Source organism: Esox lucius, chromosome 15 (assembly GCF_011004845.1).
Source record: "Esox lucius isolate fEsoLuc1 chromosome 15, fEsoLuc1.pri, whole genome shotgun sequence".
Lineage (NCBI taxonomy): Eukaryota > Metazoa > Chordata > Actinopteri > Esociformes > Esocidae > Esox > Esox lucius.
Window position 1 is genome coordinate 7,101,281 of NC_047583.1, and position 13,178 is coordinate 7,114,458.

At 45.3% G+C, this 13,178-nt stretch overlaps 1 protein-coding gene across 5 annotated transcripts in view; it reads right to left on the reverse strand.

The window, feature by feature from the left end:
• numb (NUMB endocytic adaptor protein) overlaps positions 1 to 13,119 on the reverse strand; it is a 40,020-nt gene extending 26,901 nt beyond the window's left edge. For 2 of the 5 annotated variants that reach the window (XM_013137586.4, XM_013137584.4), the window contains exon 1: positions 12,939 to 13,119. The gene's annotated coding sequence lies outside the window, so the exon portion shown is untranslated. The remainder of the gene's footprint in view (positions 1 to 12,938) is intronic. The other 3 variants (XM_013137583.4, XM_013137582.4, XM_013137585.4) reach the window with 2 other exon arrangements.
• Positions 13,120 to 13,178: the final 59 nt, after the last annotated feature.

The following is a 13,178-nucleotide window of genomic DNA, read 5'->3' on the forward strand; positions in this document are numbered from 1 at the left end:
TGAAACCACTGGGACGCAAGTCTTTCCCACCTAGCTCTACCCTGTTGTCCCCAGGCCACGGGTGAAGACGGGGAAAACAGCTGCTTCAAGCTTCAACAGCCCTTACTGGGACAGGACGACAACTAATTCGGGGAGACGTTTCACTGGAGGGGACTGACATCATAACCTGTGTGTGTTTCTCTGTGTTTGTCTCGGTGTGTGTTTGTCTCGGTGTGTGTGTATGTGAGTGAGTGAGTGAGTGAGAGAGTGAGAGAGAGACTTCCTTCAGTTGCAGTATGGGAGGAAGAGAGAAAGAGGGAGAGACAAAGAAAGAGAGACTAATACTGACTGGGAGAGTGGAGACCGAGAAACTGCCTCTAATACTGACTGGGAGAGTGGAGACAGAAACTGCCTCTAATACTGACTGGGAGAGTGGAGACCGAGAAACTGACTCTAATACTGACTGGGAGAGTGGAGACAGAGAAACTGACTCTAATACTGACTGGGAGAGTGGGGACAGAAACTGACTCTAATATTGACTGGGAGAGTGGAGACAGAAACTGCCTCTAATACTGACTGGGAGAGTGGAGACAGAGAAACTGCCTGTAATACTGACTGGGAGAGTGGAGACAGAGAAACTGCCTCTAATACTGACTGGGAGAGTGGAGACAGAGAAACTGCCTCTAATACGGACTTGGAGAGTGGAGACCTATGGAACTGGGAAGTACTAAGTGCATGACAATAATGAAGACACTATGACCAACAGTCTACCATTACCACAGAAACCCCCTTCTGCTGAACAGAAGTCAGAGAAGCAGATCAACTCAGCTCTCACTTGTCCAGATCATTTGTTCAGAATCATTTTAAACTGTGAGTGAAAATTACTGCCATGACTTGGTCTGATGCCAGGACTGGACTATAATACAAAACAAGAATAATGACGTAGCCAGATATTATTTTGAAAGATGAACACGACATGGGCACAGTCTAATTGAGGCAAGAACCAACTGGTAGCTAAGCTTAGCATAAATAGACCAGGTAACCCAGTTATACAAAGGAAATAGGGTTTATAAAGTAGTGTACTAGATAAGGAAAGGGGGTTATACAGTAATGTACTAGATAAGGAATAGGGTTTATAAAGTAGTGTCCTAGCTAAGGAACAGGGTTAATAAAGTAGAGTAAAGTGTACTAAATAAGGCAGGGCTGCCCAACCCTGTTCCTGGAGATCTACTGTCCTGCCGGTTCTCTCCAACTCTAATTCAGCACACCTGATTCTTATAATTAGCTGGATGAAAGGCTTAATCAGGTTAGTCACAAATGGGGTTGAAGAGAAAACCTACAGGACAGTAGATCTCCAGGGACAGGGTTGGGCAGCCCTCAGATATGGAATGGGGTTTATAGAGTTTAGACACACTCATTCAAGGGTACGTATTTAGTTTTACTATTTTGCACACCGTAGAATAATCGTGAATATCGGTGACATCATCCGACTCGGTGAAAATCCCAACTGCATTTCTTTGCCTTCTCAAAAACCACGGAATGATTAAGTCAGATGCCCCGCCCCTTTGAACTACCACTCCAATAGGAATTGAGGAGGAAGAGCGCCAAGCATCCAGGAAATGCCATGAACATTCTCCAGCAGAGCATGAAAGGAGAGTTGTAGTAAGATGGTAGTAAGACATTGTGAGATATAGACATCACCACTGAGGTCTGAAGCCAACCAAACCAGTCTGGCTGCTGGCTCTACCTGAAACAGGAACTGTTGAGCAATACACCTGCCAGGCTGACACACACAGAGTTGAGTTATATACCTTAGTGTCAAAACCCAATAGCCTCCAACCCCGACAACAGCCTCCACATTGGGCCTTCTGACAACCTCCACCCCAGACAACAGCCTCCACACATTGGGCCTTCTGACAACCTCCACCCCAGACAACAGCCTCCACACATTGGGCCTTCTGACAACCTCCACCCCAGACAACAGCCATCCACTGGGCCTTCTGACAACCTCCACCCCAGACAACAGCCTCCACACATTGGGCCTTCTGACAACCTCCACCCCAGACAACAGCCGTCCACTGGGCCTTCTGACAGCCTCCAACCCCGACAACAGCCGTCCACTGGGCCTTCTGACAGCCTCCACCCCAGACAACAGCCTCCACATTGGGCCTTCTGACAGCCTCCACCCCAGACAACAGCCCAGACAACAGCCGTCCACTGGGCCTTCTGACAGCCTCCACCCCAGACAACAGCCCAGACAACAGCCGTCCACTGGGCCTTCTGACCAGGGTTGGGTATCAACACGGATCTCTCGGATTTGATTCAAGCTTGATTAACAAGGTCATGATTCGATTCTGATGACATTTTGATTTAATTTGGACACAATGATAATTAAGAGAGATCCTATAAGAAGGAAGGCTTTGAACTGCACAGGGAACCCTCTAAAAATCGATTTCAGATTGTCCAAACAAGAATCCCAATTAATCTGAAAATCATTTGCTTTTCTAATCCAAACATAAACCACGTTTGGCAGTCAGTAGGCCCAGTCTGTTTCCAAACCTTCCCACCCAGTCAGAGTTTCCATCTACAGTAATGACAATATGAAATGTGCATGCAGACAAAACTTGCTATTAACACATCAATCCTTTCTGAATTGGATGAGTGTGAAACGGGGCGGAGTTTGGAGTGGGATGCAGCAGACATGAGGGAGAGACAACTCAAGGAGCGAACACAGTGACCTAGAAAAGCAGATTTTACACATGCCCATCTGTGTACACCATTTAACACAAAAATGACCTTCAATTTCTGCCGTAGTGTGTAAAGGTCAAAAGCAAACCGGCCCGTGCATCAAGACCAAGTGTATATTGTAAAACACTCCAGAGAATAGAGAGGGGTCTGGCCCCCCCAAGTCCCAAAACAGACAGGGGGTCAGGCCCTGCAGAAAGGAGAGAGTTGCCCAGACCATGCCAGTCACCACCACGTAGATTGGACAATTAATGGGTCCCACAATCAGCTGGGATTCTGCTGAGGCAGAGCAGAGCTCCAATTATTCAGATCAGCAGCGGCAAGGGAGACAAGCCGGCAGGGAGAGAGACAGAGGGAGGCAGGCAGGCAGCAAGGGAGGGCGGGAGGCAGAGAGGGAGTCAGAAGGAGGCAGGCAGGAGGCACCCTCATTGGGCCTAATGGGGTCTGAGCAGAGTGACACTACGTGTCAGAGAACAAGCAGCAGAAACAGTCCCACCAACACAGACCAACCTGGCTGATGGTCCTGCTGCTTCTCTGAACACTCTGCTGATGGAGCAAAGCCAGTGGGCAGAGAGGAGGGGGAGGAGTACAGGGCATTGTTTCTGCCCCGTCCACTCAACATTGACACTGTCTAACCAGCCTGGCCACTGCCGTCTGTCTGTCTGTCTGTCTGTCTGACCAGCCTGGCCACTGCCGTCTGTCTGTCTGTCTGACCAGCCTGGCCACTGCCGTCTGTCTGTCTGTCTGTCTGACCAGCCTGGCCACTGCCGTCTGTCTGTCTGTCTGTCTGACCAGCCTGGCCACTGCCGTCTGTCTGTCTGTCTGTCTGACCAGCCTGGCCACTGCCGTCTGTCTGTCTGTCTGTCTGACCAGCCTGGCCACTGCCGTCTGTCTGTCTGTCTGTCTGACCAGCCTGGCCACTGCCGTCTGTCTGTCTGTCTGTCTGACCAGCCTGGCCACTGCCGTCTGTCTGTCTGTCTGTCTAACCAGCCTGGCCACTGCCGTCTGTCTGTCTGTCTGTCTAACCAGCCTGGCCACTGCCGTCTGTCTGTCTGTCTGTCTAACCAGCCTGGCCACTGCCGTCTGTCTGTCTGTCTAACCAGCCTGGCCACTGCCGTCTGTCTGTCTGTCTAACCAGCCTGGCCACTGCCGTCTGTCTGTCTGTCTAACCAGCCTGGCCACTGCCGTCTGTCTGTCTGTCTGTCTGTCTATTGTTTAAAATAGCTAAAACTTTTTACACAGGGAGCTGATAGTTCTCTGTTTTCCTGATATTAACTGGTTTCCTTGATATTGGATGACGTGTTACATCATGTTATTTCAAAGGAACTCAGCCTGACAGTGTGTTGCCTTCAGCTTGCAGACCTGTCTAAAACCCAAGGACACCAACTAGTGAGGCAGTCAGTGTCCTGAATTGATGTGTTAACGAGACATTTATTTATTTATTACATTAATATAATATAATTTAATCAAGTTGTCATGTAACAATCACCCATATTAGCAAACATATAATTTCAAACACAATCCTTTAGTATCAAATTGCAATCAACCATCTCAACACAACGCCTGCAGTAAGTGTTCGGGACTGTCTGCATCAACTGGCTCTGGTGTGTGGGTGTACCTATCTTAACAGCTGCCACCAGAATCCCTGATCCACAGCGTATTAATAATGGAAAGGCCATCATGTTGAGATGAGCTCATCACTGATTACTAACAGAACATCTAGAGCTAGCCCAGCTAATGCACTGTTAATCAGACTCTGAACGGAAGCTAAAAAGGCTGCTGCAATCTTCAAGCAAACCAGGCAAATGCAGTCACAATGCACCCAAATTTAGTTCTACAGCCTTTTGTGCAACTAAAATTTTGTAACTGACAATATAAAACACAACTGCCCAACTAACTATGTCGTAGCTTCTCAGCTTCTAGCTAGCTGGTTCTACGTCATAGCAGCTTAGCTTCTAGCCAACCAGTTGTATGTGGTATCTTAGCTACCTAGCTTCAAGCCAACCACCGCTTGGCCTTAATTGTAGCTACTTAGTTGCTACCCAACCAGTTCAATATTGTGGTTATTTAACTGCTGTCTTTAGACCAAAAATACTGCTGCCTGACACTGATCCATGAAAAGGACCGTAATCTCTTTAGCAGGACAACCGGTCACAGACAGACAGGTACTCTCCCACCTGAGTAAGCGTATCCAGGCCACAGAGACCAGGTCCTGTGGCAGAGCTCATGTTCCCACAGTCTGGCTGACCATGAAGAGCATTCTGCCTGCCAATCTGCCAAAGCCAGATATTATCTAACAGCGCTATTGTCAGCTGTCGGAGCGGCATTGACAGAGCCACAGGACACGGGATGAGAGAGTCTTGTGTTACACACAGAGCCGACCAATCACACACAGACAGGGAGCAGCCCGACCAGGGAACCATGAGTCAGGGAGCCAGAGGAGCAGGTGTAATGACCAGACAGGCAGGGGGAGATGACACTGTCCTATTACTGACCATGGAGATTATGTTGACAACAGGAACACAGCCACACAAACAGACAACGCAGGGAGAGTGACTAAGTGTGTGTGTGTGTGTGTGTGTGTGTCACAAAGTAAAAACACCATGCGGTATCTGTTTAACTAGGCAGCATGGTCCTGAACACGCCGACCTGGGTCTCCTCACCTCATCACCCAGCAACCGCTGTAGTTACCAGGGAACAAAAGCCACGGCAACAAGCACATTCACACAGTGAGGTCAGCAGGGTCCAGCCACGACGAAGGCAACCACACCACAATAACACACACAACCCCGTGTTCGGTAAGACTGTAAAACCGGTTGCCTGGTTACCCGATCATTGCAGCCGCACAGGAACTGGGCTGATGGACGTTTATTGAGGGTTTTCACAGGGAAACGCCACTGAAATTCAACACTGCTGTTTGCTTGCTCCTTGGGGTTTAAGGCCGGGTGTTTCGTAAAAGCACTTTGTGACATCTGCTGATGTAAAAAGGGCTTTATAAATACATTTGATTGATTGACATATCTACTATATATGTAGGAGATGTTACCGAAAGGCACAGACCACTCGTGGTTTTGAACAGGCAGAAACTCACCGTTTCTGCCTGTTCCTAACACAGGCCACAGACAGCTTAGTATAAACACACCCGCCTATAGCGGTCTGTTTTGTTGTCCAATGCGTCAGACCTCAGGCCTACTATGACCTGCAAAGGGCAAAGTCCAAGATGAGAACCCCCCCCACCTATAATGTGTACTCAGAAATCCTCCGTATCTGTTGTGGAGCCCAGACAGCACTGGTAAACAGATGAGCCTCCCTGCAGATGTCCAGCCCAGCCCAGCCCAGAGCAGAGCACCTACTGTAATAGGAGTAGGGTGAGGTCACTGCTACACGCTGAGTCAGTTCAGCGTGTCACCAACAATGGTCAAAGGCCAACTCGGGGCAAGTTACTGTGAAATGCTGAGTCTCTCCCCAATTAAAATCTCACCACATGAGTGTTGGTGAACGTGTGTTCGGTGGTTCTTCGATGACATCTTTAGGTTTCTCACACTTTGCATCCAGCATTTAGAGGACACTGTAGTTCCTGCCCACAGCTCCTTCAGGGGGCCATTTCTACACGTCTTTTTCACAGCATTATCTTTGGGACAGAAGCTGTGGTTTGATAATAAATGGCCCTTTGGGAGCCAAATCACATTCTAGACCATGTCTCATGCCCTTCAAGCAGTAGTGCGGTGGTTCATTTATCAGTCATACAGCTCAATGCCCATAGCTGTATGCATGACCATGGTCCTTAAAATACATCTCACACTGCCTTAAACCACAATAAATAAAAGTGCCTCAAAGTCAGTTCGAACACTTACAACACTGTCATTCAGCACAACGCATTCCATTTCAACTTCAGGAACAGGTCCAGGATCAGTTTTCCCTCCACACAACCATGAGTGTGGAAAATGCTAAACTGGCCCAAGATCAGTGTCTAGGGGCCAGCTGGCCTCGGTTCAGGGGGCACTGGAGCTGGAGCCAGTTGGGCTGTAACGGATATGGAATGCTGGGTTATGGTTATTAGTGAATCTAAATGTCCAATGGCACTGCTATAACCAGTGCAATACTGACCGCTCTGTCCTCTCAGTCTGACCAGCCACTGCGGTAAACAAGTCCAGCACAGCGGCGGCCGAGGAGTAGCGCAAGGCTGACTGACCATCTACACTGGCCAGCCTAGCATTTCAACTCTCACCACTCGATCTCAGATCCACATTCACCTCAATGTCCAGGCTCTCCCAAAGTTACATTTGGAAGGGGACTTCTGCAGAGTCGGGTGGCTTTCAGCGCAGTGTTTTCATCTTTACAAAAACAGATAGGACAGGTAGAGACAAAACATTTTTTTGAGGTTTTAAGAAACTAAACGCAACATTACAGATCAGGTTACAGCTCCAACTAAGCAGACTACAGGTTGCAGGGAGGAGATGCAGACAGGCAGACTGATGAAGGTAGAAGAACTCGTTTTAGGGGTGTAACGGTGCCCAGAGCCACTGAGCCAGGAAGACCCCGCCTCGTCAGTCACCGTGCCAACGGGCAGGCGGGGTGACAGCACCGACTGCTGGTCCCAAATGGCACCCTGGTACCTAGGAGTGGATTCGGGGAGTCAGGGACGACGTTGCTAGATGAATATAGGGAGAAGTGGAGCTGACGAAGGCAGGGAAAGAAGAACTTTGAACTAGCTCTTTGATTTCAGGAGGCCTATTTTAAGCTGGTTGTACTGAAAACGAGGTCACCACATATGCTGTCTGGTTCTTTCACTACCCATCAGTTGAATATTCACAGAGACAGAGACAAAGGGACAGAGACAGAAAGAGACACTGAGAAAGAAACTGCAGCTGGAAGATTTAGACCAAGCTGTATCTGGGTGTTTTAAATTGGTCCAAATGCTTTGAAAAAACACCTAATATAATGCAAATGACCCAATTAACACATGACCCATTAATGGTTATGACTTCGTTAAGTGATCAGCCTGCATTAAATATGCTGTCATGGCACCAGTCCCTGGGGCACCAAACCCATGTTATCAACCACCAGCTCTGGAGGAGGAGCGTCTCCCTCAATCATTAACAAGTGTTTCTGCAACCCTCTGACTTGGCTGGGCAAGTATTACAATGTGACCCGAGGATGTCATGATGTCTGTCTGTTTGTATGTCTGTTTGTCTCCGCACTCCCCTCCTTCTCCCTGGAACGCGGAGAAATGTGACAAAGAACTATGCTGTCGATGTTTACCGGATGATTCAGTCCTGAGTGTCAGACTGACGTGAGCCACTCCAACAACACCAAGATTGAAGGACTGAGCCTCACATCCTTGCGGGCTACCAAAACTCTTCCAGTACAGGGCCCCGCCCCCATCACTCAACAAATATGGGCAGCACAGTGTGGCCTTGCTGTTTCCACTCTTTCAGCGTGCTACCATTGATACACTGAGCAGAAAGACATTCGACCCCCCCGATGCTTCTTAATATGAACCCACATGGTTTCAGCATTGCATGTGTACGATCAGTGTGTCTTGCGTGTTTGAAAATCACAAGTCAGTTGGCATTAGAATGAGGAACCAGACATTCTTCGGAATCATCTTAATTGCTAGCTTGTAAGGGCACTGGACACCGCTCGCTAAAGCAAAGCTAACGTTAACTACAGGTGGCTACTAGTGGAGGTGTAGTTCAGCATATTGCTTGGGATGTTCGGAAACAGACAATACTGCATTATATTTCCAAGGGACAAAAGTGAGCAACACTTTGGTTGCTACCCTGTCATAATTCATACCTTCAATTATAATGTGTTGTCCTGTCAAATACCACCAACCATACAACTAGAATAAAACACTTAATACCTTTTATTATATTATACGCTGCATCGTTGAATCCAAAGGACTGGTTACATTTTTCAGAAAAAAACAATCCCTTGCTGATTATTTCTTACATCACTCCAACACTTTTTATTGTGTGAAGCAACAGAAATTCTCTTTTGGGTGTGACCAAATCTTGGGTCGGTGCCACCAACCAACCAAAGTTAGTGGCGCCAGTGCCACCAGGGTATAATGTTGAGTGCAGTGTCTTGCTTACGCCTGAACACACACAGACAGAAAGACAGACACACCCCTCAAACATGTTACAGCTGATACCTTATGAATAGAAGAAGCACAGGGATATAGTAGATACCTGATAAATAAAACAAGAGTTAACACACAACTACATAATGTAATGTAAGGTAATGTACTGCTACTGGGTACAGGTCTTAGGATTTGCTTACATTATGGCACAGAGAATAAAATGCTAGGTAGACTTGTCTAATTGTGCATAATCATTTCCACAGTGTTTGAATTTACACTGGCATGTTCAAGACAACGCAGGATTTGGGGCATCAATCAACAGAATAATCAAGATCGAAGGATGTTAACCTTTTCTTTTAATTGTTTTATTCATGTTTTTAATTGCTTCAAAACATTGTTGAAAAATAAATGGCAGTTTCTCAGAAAGGGTATTGACATTGTTGTATATAAAAAATAAGAAATCCATAGCTTTTCGCGCATACATTAATCTACAGTAATCTGATGTTTTGCTCCACAACCACTAACATTGTCAAAACGCTGCAGAAACCCTAGGCACGCGAAAGCACGTTTGCAATGGTGAACACCCGCACACAAATATGTTTTATCCGCGCGAACATAACATGATTATTAGGGCCACCAGCAATTTATTTTTAAAACGCAAATGATAGAAATAAACTGTGATAATACACCTGCACTCTTAGCTTTAAGTCAATGTCCTCAGCAGCCAATGATCACCAATGGATTCAATATTCTGAGAAGCAAAGCAAGCAGAACCACATTGCCTGCCTGTATGGACAGAGTTGAGGTGGTTGCGTCAAATACATAATCATCCTTCGGTAGAGTGCTTCCCAACACACCTTTTCTCCTTAAAATTTCGTAATTAATTCCACATAATGTTTTATTTTGAAGGCAGCCCATGTAACAGCTAACAAATAGTTGCCTAATCTTCAAAAACATTTCCTGTCTGAGTATCAGTGCAAATCTTCTCGGCTGTGTTTTTCGGTTCATTTGACAAATAAACCTTGAAAACTGAACTATATAATATATAACACGAGGTAGGCCTATCGCCTATCATTGTTCTGAGAAAGATGCGCCAAGTAGATAACTAAATCACTTTTAAATGAGTCGGCTAATATCGATTGATTTACCAATTCAACTAGCGCTTCATCAGTCAATAACTGCTTATAAGCGTCCACGTTTACTGCGCGCATAACGATCACACACAACAGCTGAGGTGTTCAATTGTTATTTTGGTTCTGTTTAAAAAATATTTTATAAAATAAAAACAAGTCATTAGTTCGCACACCTATTATTTTTCAATTGAAATATTTCAAAAGTTATCATATATATTTTTTTTTATATCTGTAATCCGATTACAATATTTTAGTTGGTAACGTAATGGATTACAGTAAAAAAAAAAATGTATACTTGTAATCCGTTACTCCACCACTCTGCTCAGAAGGTGGTATCTCAAGCAACCGAAATCTGCAAATGTACACAACAAAATAATCTAGCGACTCTGGTCTTATTCGATATGTCTCAGGAAATGTATTAGATTAATCTTTATTGTCACTGAACAAGTACAGTACAACCAAATTCAGTTAGCATCTAACCAGAATGGCAAATAGAAGAGGGCAGAATATATACAAGTATGGTAATGCAAATAACATTACAATGCCTCCAGAACAATGTGCTTTTCTTTTATATATTATATTACATTATATATATACACACACTTCTCTCACAAACCACAGAATTGCAGATTGCTAGTGCCAGATAAGCGTGGTCCCTTGACCACATCTCTGAATGAGATGCGATGCAAAGGATTGGCCCACAACAGCAGAACCCCAACTGGCAGGACGGAAGACACTTTGTTATCACACAGAGGAGTGACTGGTAGGGATCACATCAAACATCAGTAGCAAGCAACACACTCTCAACACGATCTCTGAATGCACCGCCATAGTTCAGCCAGCCATTCTGTGATGCTTGTGTAGGGGTACTGCGTCACTGATCAGTCAGTCAGGTAGATGGACGAATGCCAGGAGGGTTGGCCCCCAGAAAGCCAACCACACCAACCACAGGCTGCCCTAACAGCAGTCTCAGTAACCAGAGTACTAAATGGCACCCTCAACCCCACTGAGCGCATAACTTTTGACCAAGGCCACTCTGTTCAAGATAAGTACACTACGTAGTGAAAAGGATGCCTGCAAGCATTACGGTCTTCTGTCACGCTGCTGCCTGTCACAGCCAAGGGCTTTGATACAATGTCACACTCACTCATTCTCCAGAGAGGGCCTAAATATATGAGCTCAAACCCTTTTGAAAGACTGGTTGTGTTGACTTAGTCATCGCCACAGAGATTCCATTAAATTACCAGAGTGGCTGTTATAATCTTTAAAAGTTCCAGACCTTTTTAGTTCCAGACCTTTCATCCCATCAAAAAGAAGGTTCACGTTTAATGTTCTAAGTCCTTATTCTATGGATGTTGCTCTCAAACGACCGGCTAAAAACGGAGAATTGGCGAGAGTGGTATCCGTGCAGCAGAGAGACTCATTTCTAACTAGAGCATCATATTGACCAACAAAACAAACCGGATATTTTCAGCAACACAATCAATAGTAGCCGGGGAGGAGGGGGGGGGGGGGAATAATTAAAACAACAAACGAACACATGTGTTGCCGTCATTTCCTTCCCCTAATGGCAACACACAAACCGATCATTATCGGTTGTCTAACGAGTAATCAAAATGCATCACAGGAACACGATTCAAACGATCTGTTGGGTGGTTGTTCGACCACATCACCACAGGAGAATAGGGAGAAGATGGTTGCTAGGAGTTAAGGTGGTACATGTTGAAAGCCAACCAAATAAAATAATCCCTGTGGGAATTTATTTAAAAAAGGGGGTAGAGGTAAAGCGAGTGAGCCATGAGATGGATCGAGGTGGAGTTTGTGTCAGTCTGATCACATTCCTCGCTTTTATTTTTGACTCGATTACAGTGGAAAATCTCAACGAGAAGCTACTTTCTCATTCAACGGAACATGCCCTCAACTGGGTTTGCGACAAATGTTCACTCCTGGATGATAAGATTTATCGTGGTGTTAAAAAAATTAAATAAAGTCAGAAAGAGTACGCTGTAGTGCCACACAACCGTGTACATTTAAGGCAACATTTGGGAAACTTGCTTCATGGCAAATACTTTACTCACATGTTCAGTTTAATCCCAAACACAAATGTTGTTGACTTTTTCTTGACAGTCATCAACAATAGACGAAAGAGATTGGCTGTAACATTTAAACAAACAGTAGCGAGCGACATAAAAACAGAGCCCCAACCATCAAGTACTGGAAGCCGTGGAAAGACATCAAACAGGTTTGCTAGCATTCGAGCTAGTTAGCTGGCTAATTGAGAGAGCTAACTAATTAGCCAGCTAACGTTGGTCACGAAGTCTTTTGGGACTCTATTGCACAGATACGCAGTGAGATAGCTATGCTTTACTGTATTATACGGTAGCTGCGACCTGGTCTTTATTGCATATGTTAACGTGGGGTACAGTATTTCTCGTTAACTACTCTAGCTACCTATGAAGTAGCTATCGCTACCTGATTAATAACCTAAAATCAAAGGATATACACATATTCACCAAATTTGACAAGCCAGCTAACATTGACTAGAGGTATTCAGCATACAGCTAGCACTGTCAACCCAGCAGTAGCGAAGTTAACCAGAGTACAGTAGTTACGTTTACGGTACTGTACCTGGATGGCTAAGTTAACTAGTTAGCTTATAGAGCCGTCATAACCCTTTTTGCCTCGTTACTGGGTTTATTCGCTTGTAAACTAGAACAGCTATTTTAGTTGACTAAAATGTTGTATAGTTCGCTGACTACAATCTACTGTGCTGTAATGGTGTACACATATCAACTAGCGATCAGCTTATTCGGTTCAATATGTACAGTACGCAGCTGTAGCTAGCAATGTAGCATTTTCTGTAGAACTACAGTACAGTAGTTGGCTAGCGTTAGCGTCGCAAGCTAGTATTGAACACAGTCAAATCAAAACATACATTTTCTATCGTTAATCGTTAAATATCTAGTTTAAATTTATACAAAGACGTGTCTCCTTACCTATGATCAGCGCCCCGACCCAGAAGTCAGTAACGTTTATTATTCAATCACCTATATGTTGAACCTTGCCGATTCAATTTAAATTCCAGAGAAGTATTGGGAATTAACTCTATCCTGCTGCTGGTGGCAACTAACGTTAGCAGTCTAGTTTCACCTGCCAGTTCACTAGCGGATTCAACCAAACCTCGCCCCTAGCAACGGACCGCCTTGTTCCTTATCCATTGGGTAATGTCTGCAAGT